Raw genomic sequence first — 15049 nt, forward strand, 5'->3', positions numbered from 1 at the left:
TTCATCCTTTGCAGTATTGCAGGGAAGAATTTCACTGTAGTTTCTGTTCTAGTGTAAAAGCTGAGGCAAACATCAAGAAGGACTTTCTTTTGCTCCCCTGCACACAGCAGCCTTAATAACACTGGCTATTTTTAAAACTGAAATTGCAGAGTTCTGGCTTCTCATACTAATTTGTTTTTTTCCAGGAAAGCCTGGCTCCCTGGAATACTTATATTAATGAGTTTCCCGACTGCTCCTGGAGGTCCTTGAGGGAGACGCGCACTCCATAGCCTGGTGCCCCCACCTGGCTGTCTCCTGCTTCTCTAGGACTTTCCCAGGTCTCTCTGGGACTGAAAGCACACCTCTCTGCAGTTCTCTTAAGAAACTGGCTGGGCGCTGGTGGCGCATGCCTTTAATCCCACCTCTCGGGTGGTAGAGGCAGGCTGATCTATCTCTGTGAGTTCAAAGCCAGCCTGGTCTACAAGAGCTAGTTCCAGGACAGGCTCCAAAGCCCTGTCTCAAAAAGTCAAAAAAGAAAAAAGAAGAAACTACCATTGCTATTGCTGTCATGCTCTGGGTTTAGTCTTTCATATTTGCTACCATTTCTTCTCTTCTTTACGTCACACACAAGAAGAAGAAGGTGACTATGCAGCTCATTTGTATTGGGAACCAGGTGTGGTCTCTTCAATATTCTGCCTTATTTACTAATATTATTTTCAGAACTTTGTTTCCCCAAGGATTTTGTAAAATATATTTTTGTACCTCTGACTTTGTCCATAAGATTAGAGCTAATGAATATTTCCCACTTTCAACCTAAAATTGTACTTTAGGTGTAAACATTTAGAAGAGAGGCAACTTTATGTCGGTAATTTTTAATATTGAGATAATTATATAGATATGAAGCAATAATCAAGCACTACTAGAGGTTTGCTGTGCTCTCTGCTTGCTCTAGGAGTCAAGGGGAGAGGTTGTAACATGAAATAGACAATATGAAAAGAAGAGTGCAGTTTTAACAACCCCAAAATGAAAGGCATTCTAGATGACTGGTAAATGAGCAAAGGTAGAGAAATTGCTAGATTAATTTTTATATCACTGAGATCAATCACATATAGTTTAATTCACTGAATACTATAAATATATGCTAAAGATATAGATGGTTAAAGTTGTGTGATTTTACCAATTCAATCACCTAGTTACCTTTAAGCATTTTACCTAAAATCGTACATATATTTAATATCTAAATAGATATATATGTAAGTAGATAGACACACCAAAGATAGAAGATAGATATACAGAGAAAGATGATTGATAGATAGATAGATACATAGGTAGATGAGTATAACTCCTTTAATTCCACATCTCTATATTGAAACATATCATTAAAGGTGCATTGCCCTAAATTAAGATGCCTCATAGCTTAGTTCTGAAATGTCAATATGATTAAAGCATCTTTCTCTGTCCCTCCCTCCCACTTATTTCTCTCTCTGTAGGGGATAAAGATTGGAGTAATGATGATGATGATGATAATTAATTTCAATTTATTTTAATTACTTTTTCTTCTTTGCTGAGTAATATGCCATGCACATTGCCCACTGGGGCTAATGTTGTGAAACAAATATATCCACTTTCCTGCTGTAGTAAGTTCTCATGTTCAAAGATATTAATCTAGTAAGTGATTTACTTTTAAGCAAAAGTATCTCCTACTTTTAGTTGTTTTTATTTTTTGTGATGGAGACATATTTGCTGTTTTATTTATCTTTTTAATGTATGCATACTGCTTTGAAACAACAATGATTTTAGCATTTGAATTCTGCTATATGTGAATATACAGGATAAATGATAGACAGTCGGGGGGCATATTCCCTATTACTGGGTGTCCCCTGATTCATTTATGATGTAGACCGGATGACTTGAATCTACTTGATGGCTCATAAGGAGGTATAGACAGATATGTATGCAGTCTTTGAAAAGACCATAGATGTGACTTGTCTTTATAGAAAACTGAAGACTCCAAAGTGACCACACTGGTATTAATCCAATTCAGACAGGAACAAGGAAATTAAATCTGTTTTTTAAATCATGGGAGGATATCACCATTTTAATAATCATGAAATCAGAAATAATAATCAGAAAAGGGAAATTTAGGGACTCAATTTTCAGGAATTGGAGGAAATTGCAAACAGAGCAGATTCTGTGCCTTTTGGGTATATTTGCTATACCAAAGTACCAAGGGTCTGCGTGCTGGTCCCCAAAGCTGAGGTGAACTCAGACATTGATGGTCATGGGAGTTAGTGTATGGATGAATCTGCCTCGGGTTTCTAATGTCATCTTCTCTGAATATCCATGTGTGTTAAGTGAAATTTTCTGGTTCTTGATGTGAGTAAAATTCAGAAAATTAGGGATACTTTTATGTAACCAACTTATTAACAGCACCTGAATTAGAAATGAGACTTCACCAAAAACCTCACACATTTGACAGCCTTTTTAAAAGCAGGTTCAATTTTGTGTGTGTCTGTATTTGTATGTGTAGTGTGTGTGTGTGTGTAGGTCAGAGACTGACACCCAATGCCTTTGAATTCTGTTCTCCTGACTGCATGAGACAGTCTCTCAGTGAACTTGGAAGTCATTGGTAGACTAGGTTAGTAGACCAATGAGTTCCAGGGACCTGCTTCTCTGTCTCTCCGTGGTTGGGATTACAGATGTGTGCTGTCTTGCTTGACTCGAGACATGGGTAATTGGCATCTGAACTCAGGTCCTTCCTTGTTCTTTCATGATGAGTATTTATCAATAGAGTCACTTCACCCATTCTGGTTGTCAACAAGCCTTCCAAGTCTTGCTGCTTTGATGTTTGTGGTAGTTTGAATGTAATTGCCCACTATAAGCGAATGGGAATAGCACTGTTAGGAGGTGTGGCTTTGTTGGAATGGATATGGTCTTGCTGGAGGAAGGATGTCACTGGGGGAAGGCTTTGAGGTTTCCTATGCTTAGGATAACACCCAGTGTCTCAGTTTGCTGCCTGTTGTTTGAAAAATGGGTTAAAAATGGACTCTCAGCTACCTCTCTAGCACCACATCTGCCTGCACAATGCCATACTTGCCACTATGATGATAATGGACTGAACCTCTGAACTGTAAGCCACCACCTCAATTAAATGTTTTCCTTTACAAGAGTTGTAGTGTTATGAGACACAATATAGCAGTGTTAAGAGAAAAGTTCAAAGCATTAAATGCCTACATAAAAAATCTGGAAAAATTCCACACTAGTGAGTTAACAGAACACCTGAAATCTCAGTTTTAGGAACAGAAATTTTTGAGTTGTTGACTAATGGGTTCCATAGACTACAAGTATTATAGGATATTGCCAAAGCTCTTGGTTACCATAACTTGATGGTAAGACCCTATTCCTGAAGACATCATATAATTGATTATTAGAACAAGAAGAAATTAAGCTGGTACTGACCTAGAAGTTTTACTCTTATAGATGGAGGTACTGTGCAAATTATTGGGGCAGAAAAGCAATCATCAATGTCACCTAGCTGTGAAGTTTGTGAGGCACACAAAGTATGTCCATAGTACAGTAGTGGCATGAATGCTATGGGAGTAATTGGTTTCTGGTTGGATGTAAGGCCTCCTCCCTGAGATGAAACCCAGGCTCTAAGAGAGAACCTAATACTAGTATTCTGCTAAATGGACAAAGTAGTGAATTTACTCCTATGACTTATTGTTCTATCCATAGATAGTGCATTTAACAAATCCTTCAGGGAACTGCTTTTTGCAGCAGATGACAATTTACACAAAGAACTTCAACTGGTCAAGCATGTAAAAGAATAAAAACCCATGGTCTGCTAAACCCTAAGTGGAGGAGCACATATCATACCTAACCTCCAAGGCTCAGGGATCCTCAGGGAAGAAAGGGAGGAAAGATTATAAGAGCTAGAGGAAGCAGACAACTTCAAGGAAATAGTGTTTTCCATACCGAACGGCAGCTGAACAAACTCACTCGTAGCAATTTTGGGAGCATGCACAAGACCTGTGCGTATTTACACCAGAAAAAAATTTCCCTGTATGGAGAGGGGAAATGGGTAAGGAATTCTACCAGTATCTGAGTAACTACTGGCATTTAACATCTGCTGGGAGTAGAAGCGCTAGTTTACTTTAATGATGTGACCTCTGGCAGCCTGACCACACTGCAGGGAAAACCCCACTCCCAAGAACAATCCAACACACAAATTAGACATGATTGGTTAAAAGAAGTAGAAAAGTCAATGTTGGGTAAGTAGGGAGGTAATGGAGGATCAAGGAGAGGGTGAAGCAGCTGCAAATATGATCAAAATGCATGGAAGAAATTCTCAATTAATAAAAACATGGGAGGCAGAAGCAGGTGGATCTTTGTGAGTTTGAGGCCACGCTCCAAAGGTACACAGAGAAATCCTGTCTCAAAAAAAGGAAAAACAAAAAGAAAAACAAACAAACAAAAATTAACAAAAACAAAAAGGTCCAGCAGATGGCTAATTGGGTAAAGGTAATTTACACCAAGCCTGTTGCCCTAACTCTTCCATTACTGGCCCCATAAGGTAGAAGAAGAGAACTAACTTCTAATAATGTCCTCTAACTTCCACTTCCTACACATGTACCCTCAACATATCCTAATAAAAATATGTGAATAAATGTAATAAAAATAGAAGAATACGTGGTAATTTACTAGTATGTAATTTTACAGTTTGGCTTTTGTGATAATTTAACACTATTAGAAAGTAGAATACTCTCTCTAAAGTAAGCATCTTTTTAAAAAAATCATTGCTATTCCATTCTCTTTTAATTATTCATTCATTTATAAACTTTTTGAGAAGGGGTTTTTCTATGTAGCCCTGGCTGTCCTAAAACTCCCTATGTAGGTTAGACTGGCCTCAAACTCAGAGAACCATGGGCCTCTATCTCCTGAATGCTGGGATTAAAGGTGAGAGCCACCACCACTTAACCTAAAGTCAAAGTCTAATAGTCAAATAAACAAATATGCTAATAACAGTAATCTGATGCTAACATGGGCAATGGCTGAATGTAGAACAGCTTGGGACAGGGTTAAATATTAAGAGGGAAGCCATTTTGGGGGGGGGCATAAAACTGAAGACCAACAAACAACAACAAACAAGCATATACCTGCTTCCCCTGACCTCCCCCCACACTGCTCAGTTATAGCATGGCAATGTTCCCTGACAGAAACCCCAAAGTAGAGTTAAACTTCCCGGTCTCCCTGTCACACTGCACGACCCTGCAAAGGCACAGGTGACTGGCATGGCTGTCCAGATTCCATCTCGCCCCAGCCCTTCCTTCCCGTCGCCTTCCTCTCTAGTATGGCCATGGGAGTGTATGGCTTTGTTGTCTTGGTGTCTACCTGGTTGACTGAAACAGGCCAAAGCCTAAATTATTAGAAACCATGAACCCCTCCCACCTCTCCTAGATCTCTGGCTCTCCACCCAGAAACAGGAGTGAAGACAACTTCTCCCCGGTTGGGAAGTGGTCCAGAAAAATAACTACAGAGACTAAGGCACTTTTTAAAAATTCAAATTGACATAGCTAACTTGAAACTTGGTCAATTTTCATGAAGAAACAACCGTAAAGAATGTCATATGAAAGCTATTTCCGTCTCAGGAGCAGCTGCGCCCTCCTCTTAAGACGACTATCTGAGGTGAGCATGACTATGAAGTGGTTGCAGGGACTGGAGCACTCAGGGCCTTGTGAAGACCACAGGTTCCTTCCCCCTGGAAAATGCAGAGTCAGAAACTCAGCGGAGGGTTTGACTCTCCCCAGACCCTCCCCCTGCAGCTCTGATGCGCAGAGCTGAGGACTGGGTAATAGGCTGTTATCCTGTGGATGGTTGGATTTGTGAGAGTTCCCAGTCTTTGGCACTAGTAATGTGACCTCATTTATTTTTAAAATTTCTCTAGTTTCTTCATTTTTCTTTATCTCTATATTGTGGTCCTTTTGAAATTAAAAATATTACTTTAAAACACCAGAAAACATACTTACACTTCTGAAATAACAGATAGACAAGTGGTTATTTCTTTTCATATTTTAAGACAGACTAAATATTTACTACATTTATTAAAAAGTAAGGAAAAAACTGTATTCACTTAGAAAGATTCTTATCATAAAGAGTTAACCAAAAAACAAACTTGGCATCAAAATACTAATTGCCCCATTTTAATTTGTGTAAATTTGAGACAGCTGCAGTTTATGGAAATCCAGTTCTTGTCAAGTTTCAGCATGCCCCATAAGACCATTTGCTCATTTTATCTCACTGGGCACCTTAACCTCTCCAATTCATGGCTGCATTTATGGGTTCTCTACCAACACAGACAGGGGGAAGAAATGGGCTAGAAAATACGGAGAAAGTGTCTGGCATATTAATGGAGCACAGTGAAAGGGAAGAAAAAGTTGCTCAAGGTGGGAAGATGGGGGCCGGGGAGGAGATGCTTAACCAATGGTGACTATTTGGGGCGTTGTCCTTAAAGTTGAGGAGATAAAATCCTGAAACTAAATGAGCACTTGAATACTGCATTGCACATCCATATCCAAAAACTTACGTCTAAGCATGCCATCTCTAAGACAAAGCTTAGTCAGAAGTTTAAAATGGAGTTTCCCTTATAAAAGTCTGGCCTCTATGCAGATAAAGGATCCAGCGGCAGGAAGGAGTAGGAGAAATTATGTGTTGATTCTTACCCTTACTTCAAACTCTTGGCAATCCTAGCTATTATTAAGTCTTGCTTCTAAGGGGATCTCAAGCTGCTAGGAGCCTAGGATAACCTTGGACTCCTGGTCCTCCTGCCTACAGCTCCCTGCTGGGGTTCCTGTCTGCACCACCTCCCTTGGTTCTTTGTAGTTCCAGAGATGGGATCCAGAGTTTTTGTACATGCTACGCAGGTACTCTACCACTGAAACTTTTCCAGGCACCTCCTAATTTTTATTTTATAATTAGGCAAAGATGTGTTACATTTGCTCATGCTGCATTTGGTAACTGTATAAACATGTGCTGTATTTGTGTTAGTTGAAAAAATTTACCTGGGCTCAGAGAGATGGGGTTAGCAACAGGTTGACATGAAGTAGCAGGGAGGAGCTTACCGTAGGTTTTGTTTGTTTGTTTGTTTGTTTGTTTTTGTTTTTAGGGGTTGTGTGGAAGGGAGTGGCTTCTGGGGACATCAGCAAAGACAGAAAATTAGCCAGTTGCTATTTTAACTCTCCCTGTTCACAGGTTTTCACCCTAGCCTTTGAATCTCACATTTTATTAGAATGATAGAGATTTAATTAGAGCTACCTTTAGCAGCAGTCACAGAGTCTTTGTCTGGGGGAGCAGAATCCCCCTCAAGCCACTGTAAGGATGGCAAAACAGCAATTGTATAGATATATATTGCTATGTTTAAGAATTATAATTTTTTAGATTATAATATAATCATAACATGTCTCCTTTCCCTTCCGTCTTTCCAAATTCTCCCACAACCCCTCCCCCACTCAAATTCATGGCCTCGTTTTTTTTTTCTGAATGTTATTGCGTGGATCTATGTATATGTTTATACATATATATTCCTAAATATAACCTGTTCAATCCATCTGACACTCAACAACCAATTGGCATGCTCTTCACAAGAAGATCATCTCTCGGCTCAATGTTCTGTGTATGGTTAAGGCCTTGTGGGCTTTTCCCATCCATGTTGCCATGAGGTGAGCAGGCCTGCTTTTCATCCTGCCTAGCTCCCGCACGGTTAGCTTTACACCCGAAATAACAACACACGAATTGTATTCTTTTAAACACTGCCTGGCCCATTAGTTTCAGCCTCTTATTGGCTAATTCTCACATCTTGATTAACCCATTTCTAATAATCTGTGTAGCACCATGAAGTGGTGGCTTACAGGGAAAGATCCTAACCTACATCCGTCTCAGGTCGGAGAATCATGGCATCTGCCTGACTCTGCTTTCTTCCTCCCAGAATTCTATTCTGTCTTCCCCGCCTACCTATGTTCTGACCTATCAGGCCAAGCAGTTTTCTTTATTAATTAACCAATGAAAGCAATAGATAGATAGATGACACTCCTACATCACATCCAGGCTGGCATGTCTATAGGATCTTGTTCAGAGCACACTGGAACAGTCATGTTGATGAGACTTTATGGGGGTCTCTTCAGTTAAATTTAATATTTACTGGGATTCTCAATTCCTGCTATTTTTGCTAAAGAAGAAGGAAGCACACCTTAAGAGCTTAAATACAAATTGTTTAGTTTCTGTCACTTCATCCAGCATGTTTCCAAAATTTTGTTATGGTCTCTTGCCTGGTTTACAATTTCTGAAATCTCAGTTAATTATGTCAACCAAACGTAGGCAGTAGAATCCAAGAGTCTTGTGACTTAAAAACCTGCATTCTTAAAGCACTGAATCATTTCTTTTTTTTTTTTTTGATTTTCGAAACAGGGTTTCTCTGTAGCTTTTTTGGTTCCTGTCCTGGAACTAGCTCTTCTAGACCAGAAGTTCTGGCCTCGAACTCCCAGAGATCCGCCTGCCTCTGCCTCCCGAGTGCTGGGATTAAAGGCGTGCGCCACCACGGCCCGGCTGATAATTTCTTTTTTTGGAATCAGCTTTTCTCTATATTTTTCTTAGGCAGCTACTTTCTTTTTGTTTGTTCTTGTGTTTCTTATGCTTGTATTTCTCTATTTAGCACCTTACCTTTTACTCATCCTTCCCGATTTTATGCCTTTCTTCCCTGCATGTTACTGTGTTTGTTGAACTATTTCCTAGTTGCCATGGATCACAGGATTATTTTATTTTCCAAATTAGACCACAAAGCACAATGAACTTTTTGTAACTATAGTCTGTAAGCTGGGACAGTCTTGGGGAGATAGGAAGATGCAATATGAGTGTAATAAAGAAAAGGCAAAAGTTATTTTCATTCCTTGGCCAGGCATGTTCTAGTTGTATGACCCAGGAAGGAGTCACTCAACTGCTCATGGCCACATTTTTTGTTATTGTTCAGTTGAAGCATTAATGCCAGTATCAAAATTGTACATTAGTAAATGAATGACTTTTTTTATTTATTTTACTAAGGATGGCAGAAACTGAGAGAACATTCTAAGTAGATTATTCCATTGCCTATCCCCCATTCCTGGTCAAGCACTCTCCTGGTCCCACATCCAATCCCCATCCTTTCCCCCCTCCTCTGCCCCTTTCCCCTCCTTTTCCTCTTCCCTGTTCTTTATTGAGGCATGAGTTCTAATATCTTCCTTCTTACACTGCATTTTCCGACTGCCCATCTAAGCAAATAAATTTGCAGACTTTTTGTTTTTGGAATGGTATCAATAAAGCTGAAGTGGTAATTCAATTCTCTCTTATTTTTAGCTCCCTTGTTGCTAGTCCTCTCTTGGAAAATATTGACAAGAGTTTTTGGAAACTCAGCAACCTTTAATCAAAGTACATTGACTCAAGGAAGTGTTCATTGGCCTACCTGAGCTTTAGGAAATTGCTGGACTAAAGGGTCATATTTCTCAACAAACCAGATTCCTGAATAGTGTTTTGGTAGCTTATATGTGACTCTGGTAGAAATACAATAGGTACACCTTACTAGAAGCACAAGCCTGATGTAATGTTTATAGAGCTCAAATTTACAGCTCTTACATGGGAACAATGGTATGTATATACACAAATAAGCGAAGGGACAACTCTTGCTGTCTGTGGCCAGCTGAAAGTCTCAGATGACTAAGCAAGTAAATAGATAATAAACATTTGCATAATTTTGATACACAAGTGGCAAAATCTGTTAAACCTTCAGCTTTTTCTAAAGTGATTCTTAAAGTCTTGGCATGCCATTTGAATGGATTTTCATGAAGGACCCCCAGTTAGAGTTTTATTTTTTAATCTATTCTATGGTCTTCAAGTTGAAGACAGGGTTTACACCTATACTGAAGATAATTTTGTATGTTAGTTCACATTTATTTAACCAATTTCCTGACTATAAAAGGAGTAGAAAGAATAAACTATGTCTTCCCAGTGTGTTCTGACATTTACACCTGTAACGTCAGCCAGAAGTTGTTGACAAAATCCAATACTACAGTAGTAAGAAAAACAAGGAAGCTGAAACTAGAGTTAAAATGGGCATTCTTTTTTTTTTTTTTACTTATTTATTTATTTTTATTCTTTTTTAATTAAAATTTCCACCTGCTCCCCATTTCCCATTTCCCTCCCCTCCTCCCAAATATTGCCCTCCCCCCACTTCCCTCCCCCTATCCCCACTCCTCTTCTCCTCCCCCCACTCCATTCCCCCTCCCTCTCGATACTGAAGAGCAGTCCAAATTCCCTGCCCTGCGGGAAGACCAAGGTCCTTCTATCTACGTCCAGAAAGGTGAGCGTCCAAACAGGCTAAGCTCCCACAAAGCCAGTTCATGTATTAGGATCGAAACCTAGTGCCATTGTCCTTGGCTTCTCATCAGTCTTCATTGACCGCCATGCTCAGAGAGTCCGGAATCAACCCATGCTTATTCAGTCCCAGACCAGCTGGCCTTGGTGGGCTCCCAATAAATCAGTTCCACTGTCACAGTGGGTGGGTGCATCCCTCGTGGTCCTGATTTTTTGCTCATGTTCTCCCTCCTTCTGCTCCTCATTTGGACCTTAAGAGCTCAGACCGTTGCTCCAAATTGAGACTCTGTCTCTACAATGTCTGCAATCATTACCTCTAGGGGTGTATGATGAGTTTACACAGAAACAGTGACTCTTCCTAACAATTTAAAATTAAGAAGACATAAATTTTCCCTATTATTTACATCAACAGCCAAGGCTAGTGGACTATGGAGTCTAATATTATAGAATTGGCTCTAGTGGGTCTTTCACAATTTCTTGAAGAGTAGAAAGCATACGAGATGGAGAAAGGAATTTAAAATCTCAGAGAGACCTGCGGGGTCACACAGAAGTGACACCGCAGCTTCCACCTGGTTCCAAGGGCTCTGTCTTATTGCTGCTTGCAGATTTTCTCACTGACTCTTCAAAATTTCTTCTATTTGAAATTACTAGGTCTTCAAAGGGCATGCGTTCCATGGTTCCAAGATTAATAGAACAAACCAGGAAGTTAATTCTTCGAAGAGAAGGTCAAGAACAAACATTAAACCCTACATATTGATGATGGTGGTAATATTAAGGGAAACAAACTTCTCTCTCTCTCTTTCTTTGTTTGTTTGTTTATGGAAGCTTGCTCTGTATTTCTTGCCCTTAAATATATATATATATATATATTTATATATTATTAAAATCCAAGCACAACTAGTATAAATATTACATTGTGATTCTTTAGAAGTATATCCTTCATATGGGGTAGAAGGAAACATCACATTCTATCATTGAACTTCAAGAAAATCATAAAAAAACAAGAAACTTTATGAACAATTCTTGAAAGATAGTTAAATCTTCAGAATATTAGATATCAGTGTTGTAATCCCAGGCTAACTTGTAATTTTTTTAAGGTATAAAATACTAAATATCATTCTACTACTACGGTGTTTTGGAACTGTGATAGTCATCAAATTATAAAAATACGGCCATGTATTAGAGGTAATATTGAATAAAATGAAATTTTCATTAATTCCTTACTTGTTTCTAGCATAGAATAATTCCTTCAAACAACAAAAACAAAATCAAAATGCCAAGAATTAAGGCTAACACAAGTAAGACTTCATAAAACTAAGAAGCTTCTTCACAATGAGAGAAACAATCAGTTGGATAAGGAAGAAGTACACAGAATAGTATAGAATTTTTTCCAGATATACCTTTGATAGAAGATTAATATCCAGAATATATAAAGAACTCAAAAACAAAGCAACAAACAAATAAGCAAAAAGAAAGCCCCTATATCTTACTCAACAAAATGGACCTGGTATCTGACCAGTGAATTCTCAAAAGAAGAAAAATTAGCTAAGAAACATCTCAAAAATTGTTCTTCAGTCTTAACAACCAGGAAAACACAAAACAGAACAATTTTGAGATTTCATTAAATTCAAAAGTTTCAACATTTCAGCAATTTCAAAATTTCAATAACCTTGAAATCACCAAAACAACCATCAACAAATATTGTAGTGGGTGTGGGAAAGATGCACTTACTCACTGTTGGTGGCATTTCAAAGCAGAACAACTCCACGGAAATCAGTGTGGAGAATCCAGAGACAACAACAACAACAGCAAACTAAAGATAAATCTGCCATATGCTCCAGCTATCCCTAAATGTCCTTTAACCGAGAAATAGTAAAAATGCAGTAATACACACTATTGAATACTATTCAGCTGTAAAGAACTAAAATCCGGTGAATGGATGGGATTAGAGAAGATTCCACTGAGTGAGATAACCCAGACCTCAAAGACAAACATTCTACATTCCCTCTTATCTTAGCATCCTAGCCCCCAAGTTTCAGATCTGAGTAATACAGAATTGAGGAAAGTAAAAAGGGAGAATACAGGGTACAAGCAATCTGAATGGGAAACATGAAAGTTCTCTAATTAGGGAGATGGAGGGTGATGAATACAGGAGGAGAGAAGAGGGCAATATTTTGACTGAAAAAACCACAAAGAATCATACTAAAACCTATCCATCTTAAAATAACTATAATTCATATAAGTCAGTGTATATATATATATGTGTGTGTGTGTGTTATATAAATAGTTTAATATTCATAGTTTAGTTCAACATAGTTCAACTAGCAGTTTTGTATAAACACAATATTAAGTAAAATTTTCCTATATGGGCTGGCAATGCTACCCCCAAGAATCATAGTCTATGTTACAAAATCCCCAACACCAGGCACAAGAAACTTTGAGTAGTTGTTCAGTTTTGTTCAAGAAACATCAAAAATATTACTGCTTTTGCATTGCTGACACAGGACCCAGAGGCTGCCCAAATCAGTCTGACCTGAAAGTCTTCTCCTTGGGGACTGGCAGTCATAGTGCCAGAATACGCCATGCAAACTATCAAAGCAGAGAAGAGGCTGACAGTCTTACCCTACTAGGGTGACTATAAAACATAGCAGAGCATGATAATTCTAGTGGTGCAGTAGTGGCACACATACCTTAGTAGTAAACAACGGCTCTTAATATCTGCTCAACAGGGGAGAAATTATGCCTGTGCTAGAAACCTTGCCAATTGCCCAGTGTTAGTGAAGTCATGGATCATGGAGGAGAACTTACAACCACCATTTACTAAACCAGCATATCCCTAACTGCACTCTGTTAGTCCTTATGCTCACAGATAAGTATAGTTGTCACCCGGACCAAGGAGATGTCTCTTTACAACAGATAGAGACCATTAGAGAAAACCACAACCAATCAACATGCAGAGTTGTGAAGCTTAGTCTTAATGGATATATCTACAAATCAACTCTCTTACCTAAAGCTCAGAGAACACTGAGAGATGAGGTAGAAAGATTATATGAGCCAAAGGATCAGGAAGTTTGCTGTGAGACTGTCTCCCTGTAATGTCAGAAGCTACACCTATACATAGTCTTACCAACATGACTGCCCAAACACAAGCTCAATAAGAATGACAGTAACGGCATGATAACACAGACTGGGGAAGTTAATAATGTCTCAGCCTGGACAAAGAACTGCAAGCAATGAAGAAATGCTAAAACAGGAGAAACAGTCTTTCAGTTCTCCATAATACCAAATGTACAGTTCTGAAAACACACATACAAGTAACATTTTCCAGACTGATCAGGTTTTTTTTATGTAGAAATATAAAGTTTTTATGTAAGAACATAAAGACAAGCAATAAATAGTTAGAGAAAACATAGCCATGAATTTGAAAGAGAGCAACAGCAGTGGTACATGAGAATTTTTGGAGGGAGAAAAGGGGAGGGAGAAATGATAAATTATATTATAATCTCAAAAATAAAATATTTTATAAAACAAAATGAAGCAAAACAAAGAAATACATATGTATTTTAGTACTGCTTTGAGAAAAAGAACTTCTCTAAATAGTTGAAAAAGATCGTGTGTGTGTGTGTGTGTGTGGTGTCCACATGGAAATGTGCATACTAAAGTATTTCTGTAGAGGTCAGAGGTCATCTCTGTGGAGTCGGTTTTCTCTTTCTCCCTTTACATGCCTTCTGGGGATTAGGTTTAGGTTGCCTTAATGCAAGTGTACTTGCTGAGATATCTCGCTAGCCAAAGAAGCATAACTTCTAAATGGTGTGTATGTTGGTCATATTCCACAGGAAACATATAACCTCATAGCTTTCACTCATGCTTGATATGTGAGCAAAATCCCAGTAATATCCTGAACAGTGCATTATATTGTCTAATATACACTTTAGCTCAAATTATTTTTCCTTCATGTATGAAACCAAATGCATAATTGATATTATAAGTATATTAAAGGATATTAGAACACTGACAAGGGCAAACTTTAAAAAAACTCTATAAAAGCAAACTAATCATAACCTGTTCTCTAGCGAATTACAATTTGAATAAATACTGGAAGCAGTTTAAAACCATTGGAAGGCCCTTTTAACCAATAGTGTAAACATTATTTCAATTCTAAAAAACTAAGAACTTAGATCTTATAAAATAAAAAATAAGTAAAATAAAGCAACTTCTTTAATAGATTATTATTTTATATTACTTTTAAAAAGGAGAAATAAGTATCCCCTTCATAATTCATATAGAAATATGAAAATCTTTGAGATGTTTTAGGATTCTTTGAAATGTACATTGTATAAAAATGAGTTTAATATATATATGCACACAGATAAATGAACATAAACCTCTTAGTTTTATGATCTGGAGCAAAATTGTTATATTGTTAGAAGAAGGATTTACATGGTTAGAAAAGTTGATTGTAACATCACTTGAACTAAATTCCTTTAGATGGTGTTTCTCACGAAGCTAGAAGATTCCATTTCATTTACAGTTTGAACAAAATGTGAACAGCTGTCACTTTCACATCACAATTCCACAGGCTCTGAAAATACAACTGCAGATCATCTGCTGAAAGCTGTGTCACCTTCACAGATGTGACAGAAACACATAGGCCCAATGCAGAACTCAACAATGA

The sequence above is a fragment of the Chionomys nivalis genome, chromosome 15 (assembly GCF_950005125.1).
Source record: "Chionomys nivalis chromosome 15, mChiNiv1.1, whole genome shotgun sequence".
NCBI lineage: Eukaryota > Metazoa > Chordata > Mammalia > Rodentia > Cricetidae > Chionomys > Chionomys nivalis.